The sequence below is a fragment of the Schistocerca americana genome, chromosome 1 (assembly GCF_021461395.2).
Source record: "Schistocerca americana isolate TAMUIC-IGC-003095 chromosome 1, iqSchAmer2.1, whole genome shotgun sequence".
Lineage (NCBI taxonomy): Eukaryota > Metazoa > Arthropoda > Insecta > Orthoptera > Acrididae > Schistocerca > Schistocerca americana.
This window is the reverse complement of record NC_060119.1, coordinates 981,637,465-981,650,121: the sequence shown is the minus strand read 5'-3', so window position 1 is coordinate 981,650,121 and position 12,657 is coordinate 981,637,465. Positions and strand designations below refer to the sequence as shown.

Here is a 12,657-nt window from a genome sequence, read left to right as displayed (position 1 = left end):
TTCAATATAGTGACTAACAGTCTAAGCAGTAATGATCGTGAACTGAAAGCAAAATAAGTGAATATCAAAAGACGCACATCACCAAACATTCGTGAAATGTTAAAGTTTCAACTGGGTCACAGAGTCTTAAGTTCAAGAGTCTAAGTTCCGGAATTCTCTAAAGTATTCATGTTACCACTAGCTGCCCAAAATCTATTACCTTACAAGTCGAACAGCTTTCCAACACACAAGAAAGTGCTCATACTTAAATGAGCACCTGGAACAGAATGACCAGGAGCTGCCGTTCATGCACCCTTATAAGTATTTGTTAAGCCGAACACATTTTACAGCCAACACAAAATGATCACCATTTAAAATATATACAATTTACAAATACAAAATATATGTTCAATCAAGCATATCTCTCTCTCTCTCTCTCTCTCTCTCTCTCTCTCTCTCTCTCTCTGTTGGTCATCCTCACACCACAACAAGGTCCTAAGTCTAATAGTTTATCCACACTTAATTTAAATATTAAATCTGTGCACACACTCAACATTAATAACAAAGAAAATGCCATTAATACGTGGCTAACAGTAAAGACAGCCCACTCAACAGAAGCTCTTTTTGCACTCTGTTTACTAGTGGTATCAGATATTACATTCAAAGTACCACTTTCAAGTGCGCTGCATCTTTACTACAGGCAGAATTAACATTTTGTTAATTAAACAAAAATTACTTACTAACTGTACGTATGATACATGCTGCTTTCGCTTTCTGTGTAAGTGAGGAGAATATGAAATTCTCAAACATTTGCATAATTAGAAATCAATAAAATATAGTACAATTCAGTAAATAGAATAGATACAAGAGTGTGACCTACTGTGGTGATAGCTAGCATCCTCAGCTGTCATCCGATGCCTTGCTTATTGAGACCCCCTCAGAGTTTTCGAAAGCATTATTGATTTAGTTAAGGGTTGTACAACACTGAACATTTACAGCATCCATGTGACTCCTGTAGTTTTTTATAATATAACAGATATTACAGTGTCAATAGATGAACCTCAGTGCCATAATTGAGCAGATAAGTTTAGATTTGCAATACAATGAATCTGCGAATTACTACTTAGTTTCAAAGTATTTTTTAGTCACCATGTTGTGCCTTTTGCAGAAGCCACTATGTTCGGATCCTCAGCCATCATCACACATGCTGCCTCCAGTCTAACCATCTCACCTCAACTCCACTCTTTTTCCTGCCATTGGTCACTTGACAAAGGCTGCACAGCTGGTAGCAACTGTGATCGACTCAGCTGCCTGCACTGGCTCAGCACCTGCCTTACCTTGGCCACTCATCCAGGGTGATACTTCTGATCTCAGTAGTTTTACTCCAGCTGTCAGCTCACTAGCATACGTATTGTCTTACAAACATACAGAAACAGGGACCTGGACTATAAGTGCCAGTTAATGGGGGAGAATTGGAGCAGCAGAGAGAAGATCACTAGATGGTTACAGACTCATAGATTGGGAGCATAACAGTGAAATTAGAAATGGAATGGGCATCAAAAGCACATGATGGTGGTGGTGGTTGTTTGAACTTTGTCCTTCCCAAATGTGAGTCCAAAAGAGACGTTTACAGATAAATTTAGTGGGTGATGTCATCCAGAGTCCCTGTCAAGCAAGAGACAGAGAATGTCAATGATTAAATATCCTCCTTTCATGCAGCACTGCCTCCTCTATGACCCAGCATTTTGCATCATTTTCCTACTTTATTCTAAACTCTGTGTTAGACTTTTCTGAAGATACTAGAGAAAACAGCAGATCAGAAGATATAGTTATTTCTGATCACCCACCTCTATCTATTGAGCTTCTGAAGGCAAGCAATCTTAAGTATCATCAACTGTATATAAAAACTTTTCAGTGAATGAAATTTCAATTTTTTATGAAATACCCTAAATGTTGCAAACTGACTTGCAGACCACTACCACTTAAGGTCCAGAAAATATGAAACTTCTTAAATTGTTTCTTACATTGTCCAACAAATCTTTTCCTCCTAGAACTTGGCAAATGTAAGTCAATGCTAAAATGATATGGATTACATCAAGAACAAAAATATCTAGCACTAGAAAGAGCAGCTCCACAACCTAAAATACTCTTTATTAAATGTGAGATGCTAGAAAGCTGTATTCATGAAAGTTTCAATGGTAGCAAAAAAATGGCAAATAATACATTCATCCACTAACACAGAAATAAGACAAAACAATGTGATCCATTGCTCATTTAGAATTAGGATCCAAAGTCAATAAACAAGTTAGAGAATTAAACTTGAAAATGATATCATAATTAATCCTGTTCAGATTTCAATTAGCTTCAGTGAATTATTCTTGAATGTAATGAGACAAAATGTAGATGAGACAGCCTGTCAGAACAAGGTAAAATTCATAAGCTTGGTCAACAACCAGAAAACAGTATTTCTTCTTTTTTAAAATCATACAAACAGATGTTGAGAACATAGTGTTGTCTTTAAAATAATTTATCTATAACATAGGGTGTGTATGACATTATTTCAGAATCACAGAACATTGTTATAAACCACTCCTTTGAGCAGGGGTGTTCCCTAAATGTGTAATTATATACTGAGGAAAAAAAAATTCAAAAAGGGAGGTTAAGGGGAATTAACACACCATCCTTTTTCTGCTAGTCTTCTCTAAAGTGTTTGAAAATACTACAGTAAAACCAGTTCTAACATTTACTACAAAAAAGAAGTAATTTTAAAAAATCTGTTTGGGTTCCAACAAGGAATAAGCATTGTAAATGTCATTAGAGGATTTACAAGAAAGATAAGCTCCGCATTGGACAAGGGTAAAAAGTCACAGAAATATTCTGTGATCTGACAAAAGCATTTGATTTAGTGAATCCCTCCTTGCTTCTCTACAAATTAAAATGTATGTGGTCAAGGATAGTGCTTTATGGTCAATCAGCTCAAATTTCAAAGAATAATTTAAAATAAAATTAAAAAATAATTTATGCAGAGGTCCTGCTTTGCTATTAGATCTTTAGTTGTCATTATTCTGTATAAATTATATAAATGACCTACCACTCACTATTTATGTCCATTCAGTCTTATCTGCAAATGATATAAAAGTTCTGATAGAAAATGTGGTGCCCAAAAACTTCCGGAAAGAGCCTAAAAGATTTCATAGAAGTTTGGTTCCTGGTTGTATCAAACCGGATTAAAATGAATGTCACTAAAACCCAGGTGATGCAATTTGTGACTAAATCATCAGAATGGAGAGACATAAAAATAATGTACAATAATAGGGAAATCACAATGGCAAACAGTGACAAGTGCTTAGGCCAAAAACTTATGAAAAGCTTCAACTGGGATGTACACAAAATCTACTTACAGAATAATTCTCTTTCTTTTTCTAATTAAGGCTGTGTTAGTGTCTTTTAATTGTGCCCATCTGCAACTTCACATGTCATCTTTACAGTAAGTAGCAATCTATCTTTTCTTACATTTTTGGTATTCCGATCTGGAGTTTCCATTGTTTGATTTGTAAAACCAGATGTACACTTCTGTATTATAAATATCGTAAATACTGACATGACTCCTGTACAACAGATTAAATTATTTAAACATTTTATGTAATGAGAGGAATAAATCAAACATACCTTCACTTTCTGAGACCTTTACCTCCCTCCTATCTGATGATAACTCCAAATTCAACATTTCATATTTACATTATTTTTATTTGGTCGGTATCTACCGCGACTTGGAAGTGAACCATTTGTTACTGTTGTTACAAATTATGAATTAATTTTTTAATATACATCTTATATCACTGCAAGTTAGTTCTGATGAAGCGGAAGTTATATTCCAACCTTGCTTTGCCAGATAGTAGAGGTACAGTAGACACTGTCATGGGCATGAATTTAAGAACATTACATGTGAGGTACTGCAAAGAACAGTTCTGAGCCCATCTTTTTCTTCATCTATTTGTTTGATTTATGAATGACTTTAAAGGTTGGTGATACACTGTTATGTTTGCTGGTGACAAAATCACAAAGTGCAATGATATATAAGCAAACTTAGTACACACAATTCAGATGACAGGAATACTGGTTCACAGTAAACAGTTTTTTAATCTAACAAAGACTCATATATGCAATGACAAACAAGTAGATATCATCTGCTAGCACCAGACGTAAACCTCAATAGTCATACAGTACATGAAGCACACTGTGTAAAACCCCTTATGGTCCAGCTGGATAAATAGTTGAAATAGAATCAACAGTAGATAAACTAATTAAGAAGCGTGCTGGGCATGTCTTACCCTTAGACACATCTTTCATCATTCTGACCAAAGACAGGAGTGTCAGTTTATTTAGTTTAGTGTGCCTAAAGTAAACAGAGAAACTAAACAGCCTACTGCAGTGTTCCTCTTCTGCTCTCCCTGCTACATGAAGTTCAAGAAAAGGTGAGTTACAGCAATAAATTTAGTAATATTAGATTCTTACAAACCACTTGCTTTGGTTACAAGGATAATTTATTTCTGGATGTCAGGCTGTAATTGCTAATTATGCTTATGACCACAATCTAACATGAAATTATTGACCACACTGTCACACCAATTCAAAATTATATGCTTGTGAAATGAAGTATCATGAGACTGCAGCATTTAAAATGTCACATTTATTAATAAGTCTCATTCACCACAAGTTTTAAGTAGGAAACCATCATTTAACCTTACCTGCAAAATATTTGAGACTATGCAAAAACATCACAAAAAGCGTAAAAGGGGTTTTATTACCTTTGAGTGTTAGTTCATTCAAGTTACTAACAAGACAGTCATGCCATTCACACTATCACAGAAAGCTGCTGAAGTATGTATAAAATGCCAATTCACTACCTTCTTCATATATATCACAAATGGATTAAACATTTAAAAAGCAATTCTTTTCACACCAGTCTTCATCTAAAGTGTGCATTACACAACAAAATTCACAATGAAGTGTTTCAGGTCACATTCAGACATTTTTCATGTAGCTTCATTATCTTTTTTCTTTGCTTAGCTAAAGAGATAAGGTAATCCTTTAACAATTTATCTACATAGTAGACTTCAGAGTACACACTGAGAAATATATTACTTGTGCAGTGCTTTCAGAGAAAGGTGTGTGGTGATGTTGACAATCTTAATATGAGAACTTTTGAAAAATAATATTGGTATCTTTACTGTGTAGTGTTTCATGTTTGCTGTTGTACTCAGTTATACAACTTCATATATATTTTTTAAATTTGTTCATCAACCACTCATTATATACATGATTTGGGTTTTGTGCAGGTGTACAATTCAAAGATTTTAATTTAAAAGTGATGTTAGATTTAGGACACCATACTATTATAGAATTTGTCTATCTTATGAACACATCTGTTGGTTAATAGATTCTGTAGACATCTCTCAAAGAAATGTACAGTAACTCTATCATTGTCAAGGATACCTTATAGTATAGTTTTAAGCCACTATATTTAAAGCTATCTTGGCACATACTTAGCCTAGTATATTCTAAATTTATATTATTTCTGTTCCTCATTTCATAATTGTGGAGAGAATTTCTTGATGCTAAAGTCTATGGCTCCTTTTTCATCAATAGGAGATATGCCTTAATATAGAGGGAAAGTACTGTAAGGTATTTTTAGTTATTTGAACTCTGGCCAGCACAGTCTCTGTTTTCAGTGTTAGTAATCATCTGCACTGCTTTTTTTGCCCCATAACTGTTCTTGCATCAGAAGAGTTGCCCCATAAGATATTTCTATTTCTGAGACAGGGTTCTAATTTGTGCAACAGGTACATCACTCGCAATAGTTTAGAGCACAACGGCTGTGTGTGTGCATTCCACTTCAGTTGTGAATCCAACTGTATTTATAGTAATCCAATGAAGAGACATTCATATACTTTATTACTCAGTTGATGGAGAATATATAATTTACGTTCTTTTAGTTTGTTTTTGTGTAGCCACTGTTAATGCTTTCATTTGACATTTTCGCATTATTCATATTGGGATAAGTCATTACAACATTCATCACGAATGAGATCTATGGAACATATACATAGTTAATTAACCAACTCAACATTGGATAATTTGTCCCTGAAGAGCACAATATGATCTGGTTTTATCATCCTGAACTTCTTTACATAGGAGACTACTGTACACAGTGATTAAGTTTTGATGATGTGTCAACAATGGGTTTAACATGCCATTATGTAATTAATTTTTATGAAGGTTGGTAATTATTGTCCAAGCATAAGTCTTTTGTTTTTGGATTTCATTGATACAATAAGTACTGACATCTCTTAAATAGATCAAAAAGCAGTGCACAGTTTGTATTTTACACCTACGTCTAGAGTGATACCTCTGATAAACACAAGTTTGAAGTTGCCATATTTCTTCTCCAGATAATTAGAGACAATCTTGATACATTTATTAAACACCCTAACACCATCAGAGTGTGGGTTATATTAGACATAGACAAGTATTAGCTTAATACTAAAAAATGATGCAACTGCAAATTTCAAACACATAGTCTCGAGAAAACGAAATCAACATCTGGTGTGTGACGGTTAATGATAGGTATTTTATTTACAAAAATAGTTACTCCTTCATGGCTAATTCTATCCCTATAGAAAGTAAATGCTAACATACATCCTCCAGGAACACACGAGACATATGAGGCCTGTTCAAAAAATTCCAGAACATTCATAATTTCACACCAATTGTGTGTTAGAGCAAAATGCGGTTGGCATCCCTGCACACACCTGTGTTTAATTTGTAACTGCCAGAAGTTTCATTGTTGTAAGTCTGTTAGTTATTGATCAGTGCTCTATTTGATAGAATGTTGGGTTGCACAGTTTGTGAATATCGAGATGGCAGAGTTACAGGAGTGATGCATCTGCATTAAGTTTTGCATGAAACTCACAAAAACTTTTACAGAGGCACACTGAGTGATGCGGAAGCCTACAGTGATGCGAGCTTAAGCCATACTTGGTGTTACGAATGGTTCACACGGTTTAAAAATGGATGGATGGAAGTTAAAGATGACCCTCATTGAGGACACCCTTTGACGTCTATCAATGATGCTCATGTCAGAAACGCCAACAAAATTGTGCATGCCAATCAAAGACTGACTGTCCAAGAGATTGCACAAACTATAACGTTTCTGTTGGATCATGTCATGAAATTCTCACAAAGCATCTTGGAATGCATCGTTAAAAAATGGTTCAAATGGCTATGAGCACCATGGGACTTAACTGCTGTGGTCATTAGTCCCCTAGAACATAGAACTACTTAGCCTAAACCTAACTAACCTAAGGACATCACACACATTCATGCCAGAGGCAGGATTCGAACCTGTGACTGTAGCGGTCGCGTGGTTCCAGACTGTAGTGCCTAGAACCACTCGGCCACTCGGGCCGGCTGAATGCATCGTGTTGCTGCCAAGTTCATCCTATGGCTCATGAGTCAAGGCCAGAAGGCCTTTCACCTCACAATCTGTCGATCTGTGAAGAGCATTTGGATCATGCAAATGAAAATGAGATGTTCCTTTAGAGAATTGTAACTGGTGATAAGACCTGGGCCTACGATTATGATGTTGAGACAAAGATTAAATCTTCACAATGAGTTGTGAAAGGTTCTCCAAGACCAAACAAAGCTCATCAGGTCAGGTCGAATATCAAAGCCATGCTGATAGTTTTCTTTGACTTTGAAGGATTAGTTCATCATGAATTCACACTACGGGGACAAACTATTAATTGATGGTACTGTCAGGAAGTGCTGTGACGCCTATGAGAAAATGTGAGAAGGAAATGGCCTGAAATGTAACAAGACAATTCATGGCTCTTGCATCACAATAATGCACCCCCACATTTATCCATCTTGGAGAGTGACTATTGCACAAAAAATGAAATCACTGTGCCGCCTCATCTTCCATACTCTCCAGACCTGAACCCTGCAAACTTTTCTTTTTATTTCCAAAGTTGAAAACCCCATTGAAAGGATGAAGATTTGCAACGATAGAAGGGATAAAAGAAAATTTGCAGACTGCGCTTCGCATGATCCAGCAAGAGGCATACCAAGATTGCCTCGAGAAGTGGAAACAGCATTGGGAGTGTACCCCAATTGTGGGGGAGGACACCATGCATAATAAGTAAAAGGTAAGTGTAGAAAAGTTTTGCAGACAAAGTTCCAGAATACTTTGAACACATCTAGTATTCAGCTTGTGTGAGTCAGTGTTACTTCATACAGAAGATGTGACAGGGGTTTCTGTGTATGAAGATATCTGTTTAATTTAGTTTGGCAGCACATTTAAGTGGAACACTCAAAATCTAACTCTCTCATTAAATGTCCCACAGATCATCACCTGCTATACATTAAAAAGTGAGCAGACCTCCAACCCCTATGTTCTGTAGTGGGGCATAAAACTCCTACACTTTGTGGCCTACTTGTTGATTCCCCATCACTCCACCACATTCAATAGATGCTAGTGATAGTAGCACATGAACAGCAGGCTAGCTTCACAAGATATTGTTTCCAGATGCCAGGCCATAACAATCTGCTCTTTGTCAAAATCACTACGTTAGTGGATTTCTCCATTTGTGGCCTGTATCATTAGAATGATTCTCGATTCATCTCCTCTTGGCTTACCCATGCAATGCAATGCTGTGTTGAGCTGGCCTTGGCCAGCCACGGAGTTCTGATGGCGTTAGGATGTGCTGGCTGCCGACTCAGCTGCCCCCATTTTCATTGCCTCAGCGCAGCTCCAAGGAGCCGCCGAGCGGCCTACTGACAATTGCAAGATGGTCCATGCTGTGTTTCAACACTGGCATGGCTTAGGATGCGGCAAAAAACAAGCACCCATGATCTGCAGCCAAATCTGCGACCCTTGCCCCGGATGTCTCCAGTGCGTGTTGGAACACGGAAGACTGCCTGTTGTAGTGAGCCGAAGAGTGGCCCACTGCTGGCTGGCTACAGACCCTGCATCGGCCTCAGAGGGTTTACCCAGCGACTCACCGAGGACTGGAATGCTGGTGCCCCATCTGCTGCTGCGTGTAGCTGGTGGTGTGACACACCCCACCGTCCAGGAGAGCTGCCAAACTTGAATGAATCTTTTTAGAAATCCACACCTATTTATATGTGGCTGTGCACCTCTGTTTTGCCATACATGCCACTTCATGTCACATACTCATAACACGCCAGGTTGGCAAGTGGGCCCCTTCTGCCTGTGACTTGTGACATGTAAAACCGCTACATATACTCTTTCTGCAATTTGACGGCCCTGTGGCCTCTATTCTAATTCGCAACTGTTGGTATGTGTAACTCACAGCAAACTTGCCCCCACCTGGCTATAACTTGTGCTCAGAATATGGCACAGAACTAACTTTCCCTATCCTACATGGTGGTGCCACTATATTATTCCCCTCTTTGGAAAGACTCGGTCCCCAGGCTGACCCTTAACTAGCTCTTAACTTGTTTGAGTCGGCACCTATGGCATATTTCCTTACTATTAGAAAACTTAAATGTGGTCTAGTGCCCCTTAAAACCATGAAATGAAACAAAATGTAAAAATTCCTTACTGGACGACCACTGCTCGATCAACCCCTTACCTACTTGTCTCACGTCCTTGGTATCCAATCCACTGGACTTGGACTACCCTTGGCCCCCTCTTGGAATTCGCTCTCCACCTGATCAAAAAGAAAACAACACAATACAAAGTTAAGGCTATGATGACACTTGGCACAGAGGTGCTCAAGAAGATTGTTATTTGCCATTGTCTTTCCCTATACTGAGCGACATGTTGCACAAGCTGTTCAGCTGCTGTGCGCCCCTCTTGTTCTAAAATGAACTGGCTTATGGATGTCAACAGACCTGGCTCCAGAGTTTGATTGAACAAGGTCAGATTCCACCTTGCCAAAAACTCTAAAGTGGTTTCTGGCCAGTACAGCTGTGGCTGCGTAACATTCAATTGCGTGACTCCTGAAACTGATGCTGGCAGGTGGGAGATTGGTCCTATTGTGTTACATTTAGTTCCATTGATTAAAATTCCGCTCCCCTCGGAGCTCTATACGTTTTGCTTCTGCAAATACTCACCACTAAAAACAACTTGCTACTACTACCAAATTCTCGTAGGTATAGAAGATCCAACACATCCCGACCAGTTTAGCCCAATTTTGGCTCCATGATGTCCCTTGGACAGTCCATTCCTTTCCCCTCTGGTTAAAAATAACTGCACCATGCAAGTGTCCCATATTTGTAGCTTCACAGATTTTCCTCCAACATTCACTATTTTTGATCCAAACTCAACACCGATTGTGTGACTACTTTCATCCTTAAATTTACATTACATGAACTGGTGCAATAAACATGATTTTCCTGAGCCAGCACTGTCAACAACTAAAACTTTAAACAGGAAATCGTATGACTCCGACATCATTCAACACATATTTACTACGGCTTTGCTGCAAAATTTACTCTGATGCACTTATTTCTCCAGAACTGCGTTTGATTTCTCCTCCAACAACACTCCACATACATCAGATGCTACACTTGCCTTTTCAGTGACCTGAGGACAGGGATCACCATCACCCTTCCTCCTTCTTCAAAAAGATTGCTGCCCCTAGCAGGCTCACAATACTCGAAAACACATATAAAATACAATGCCAAATTAATCTATGTGAACTCAATGGTACATAACCACGAAAACAACAACAACTACAAATACTAAATTACTATCTAGATCGCAAAGCATACGGTATTTCATGGAGTACTCTATCTTCCTGGTTTTCTCTGCGCTTAGCACCCCTATTCACTCTCTCTTTCTTCCTCTTTCCTTCCCGTGACATGCCTGGAATCACATCCGGGCAACCCTTAAATGGCCGTAACCGCCCAATATGTACTATTGTTGCTCTAGTTGGCACCTGAAGCTAAACATTAAAGGGAGATGTGGTTTCGACAACTTGGTATGGCCTTTGATATCTCATGAGGAACTTCTTCGTTATCCCTTTTTGTGTATAGGGGCGGGATAGCATTACCCATTGCCCCACTCTATATCGCGGTAAACTTCCTTTCCACTTTACTGCATCTTCCTGCCTTTCCAAAGCCTTTGTATTTGCCTTTTGTACCCGTTTCCAAACATCCTGAATTGTCCTTGCGAATTGATGTACAGATTCACTGGTCCTTCCTTTCTGTAGTCCCACCAAATCAAACGGTGACGGTCCATACAATACCTTATATGGAGACAAACTGGTATTTGTATGGACTTTTGCATTTTATGCGCATACAATATGCTTCAAATACTCGTCCCAGCGATGCTGATGAGAATCTACGTAAAAACTCAGCATCCTCCCAATTGTTCTGTGTGCCCATTCTGTCCTTCTGTTGTCCTGTGGCTGCAACTCACTCATCCTCAACTTCTTTACATTCAACAAGTTACACAATTCCTTCATTAAATCCAACATGAAGTTGGTCCCTTGGTCAGTAATTATTGTCTCTGGTACACCAAACTTCAAAATCCAGTTGTTTACTAACGCTTGCATGACCATTGCTGTCTGTTGATTTGGCATAGCCACCACCTCCACATACCTCGAAAAATGGTCTATTATTGTGAAAATGAATCTGTTCGCCTGAAAGGTCCTAAGACATCAATCCGCAACAAAGAAAATGGACATGTCGCTTCCGGTAATCGTTGTAGCTGTATCTGTTTCTGACTCAAATTTGCTCTCTGCACACGTGGTATACAATTCTTGAAATACTGATCCACATCTACTTTCCAACCTCTCCACCAAAACCTCTCCGCCACTCTCCTATTCATCGTTCTATACCCTCCATGACGATATGACGCGTGATCATATGCTTCCTTTAAAACCTCATCCCTCAACTTTGCTGGCACTACTACCCTTGGCCCTAACTTTGTTTCCCTGCACAGAAGACCATCGTACATATTAAATTATGGCTGTGTCCGATACAATTTACAATCATTGTCCACGTCCTGTAATTCTTGCCATACTGCTAGGTCATAACCTATGACTTCCACTTTTGCCACCTTCCTACTTAGTGCATCCGCATTACCGTGCTTCTTCCCAGGCTTGTGCTCTACCTCTTAGTGGAATTCACTAAGCCTCGCAACCCATCTAGCAGGTCTAGTTGACAGATCCTTCAACCCCAACAACCACTTCAATGCAGCATGATCGGTCACTACCCGAAATCTTCTCCCATATAAATAACATTTAAAATATGTGATTCCATAGATTACGTTAGGCATTTCCCTCTCAGATGTTGAGTAATTCCTCTCCGCTGCATTCAACTGCCTAGATGCATAGGTTACAGGATGTTCTTTCCCATCAATTTCTTAACTAAGAACACACTGTAATGCTTGATTTGATGCATCACATGCTAGTTTAAACTCCTTTTCAAAATCCGGTAACACAAGAACCAGACTTGATGTTAACACTTCTTTCAGTTTGTCAAACGCTTGCTGACACTCTTCTGTACACTCAAATTTCACACCCTTCTGTAACAATCGCATCAACGGTTGTGCTAAATCTGCAAAACCCTTCATGAACTTTCAATAGAAACTGTAAATTTTGATGAATGACTGCACTTCCTTAACTGTTTTTGGTTCCCAAAAAT

General features: G+C 38.5%; 1 protein-coding gene across 1 annotated transcript in view; it reads right to left on the bottom strand.

Moving 5' to 3' along the window:
• LOC124595751 (beta-1,4-glucuronyltransferase 1-like) overlaps nucleotides 1-8,749 on the bottom strand; it is a 141,822-nt gene extending 133,073 nt beyond the window's left edge. The window contains exon 1 of the mRNA XM_047134632.1: nucleotides 8,677-8,749. The gene's annotated coding sequence lies outside the window, so the exon portion shown is untranslated. The remainder of the gene's footprint in view (nucleotides 1-8,676) is intronic.
• Between the last annotated feature and the right edge of the window lie 3,908 nt (nucleotides 8,750-12,657).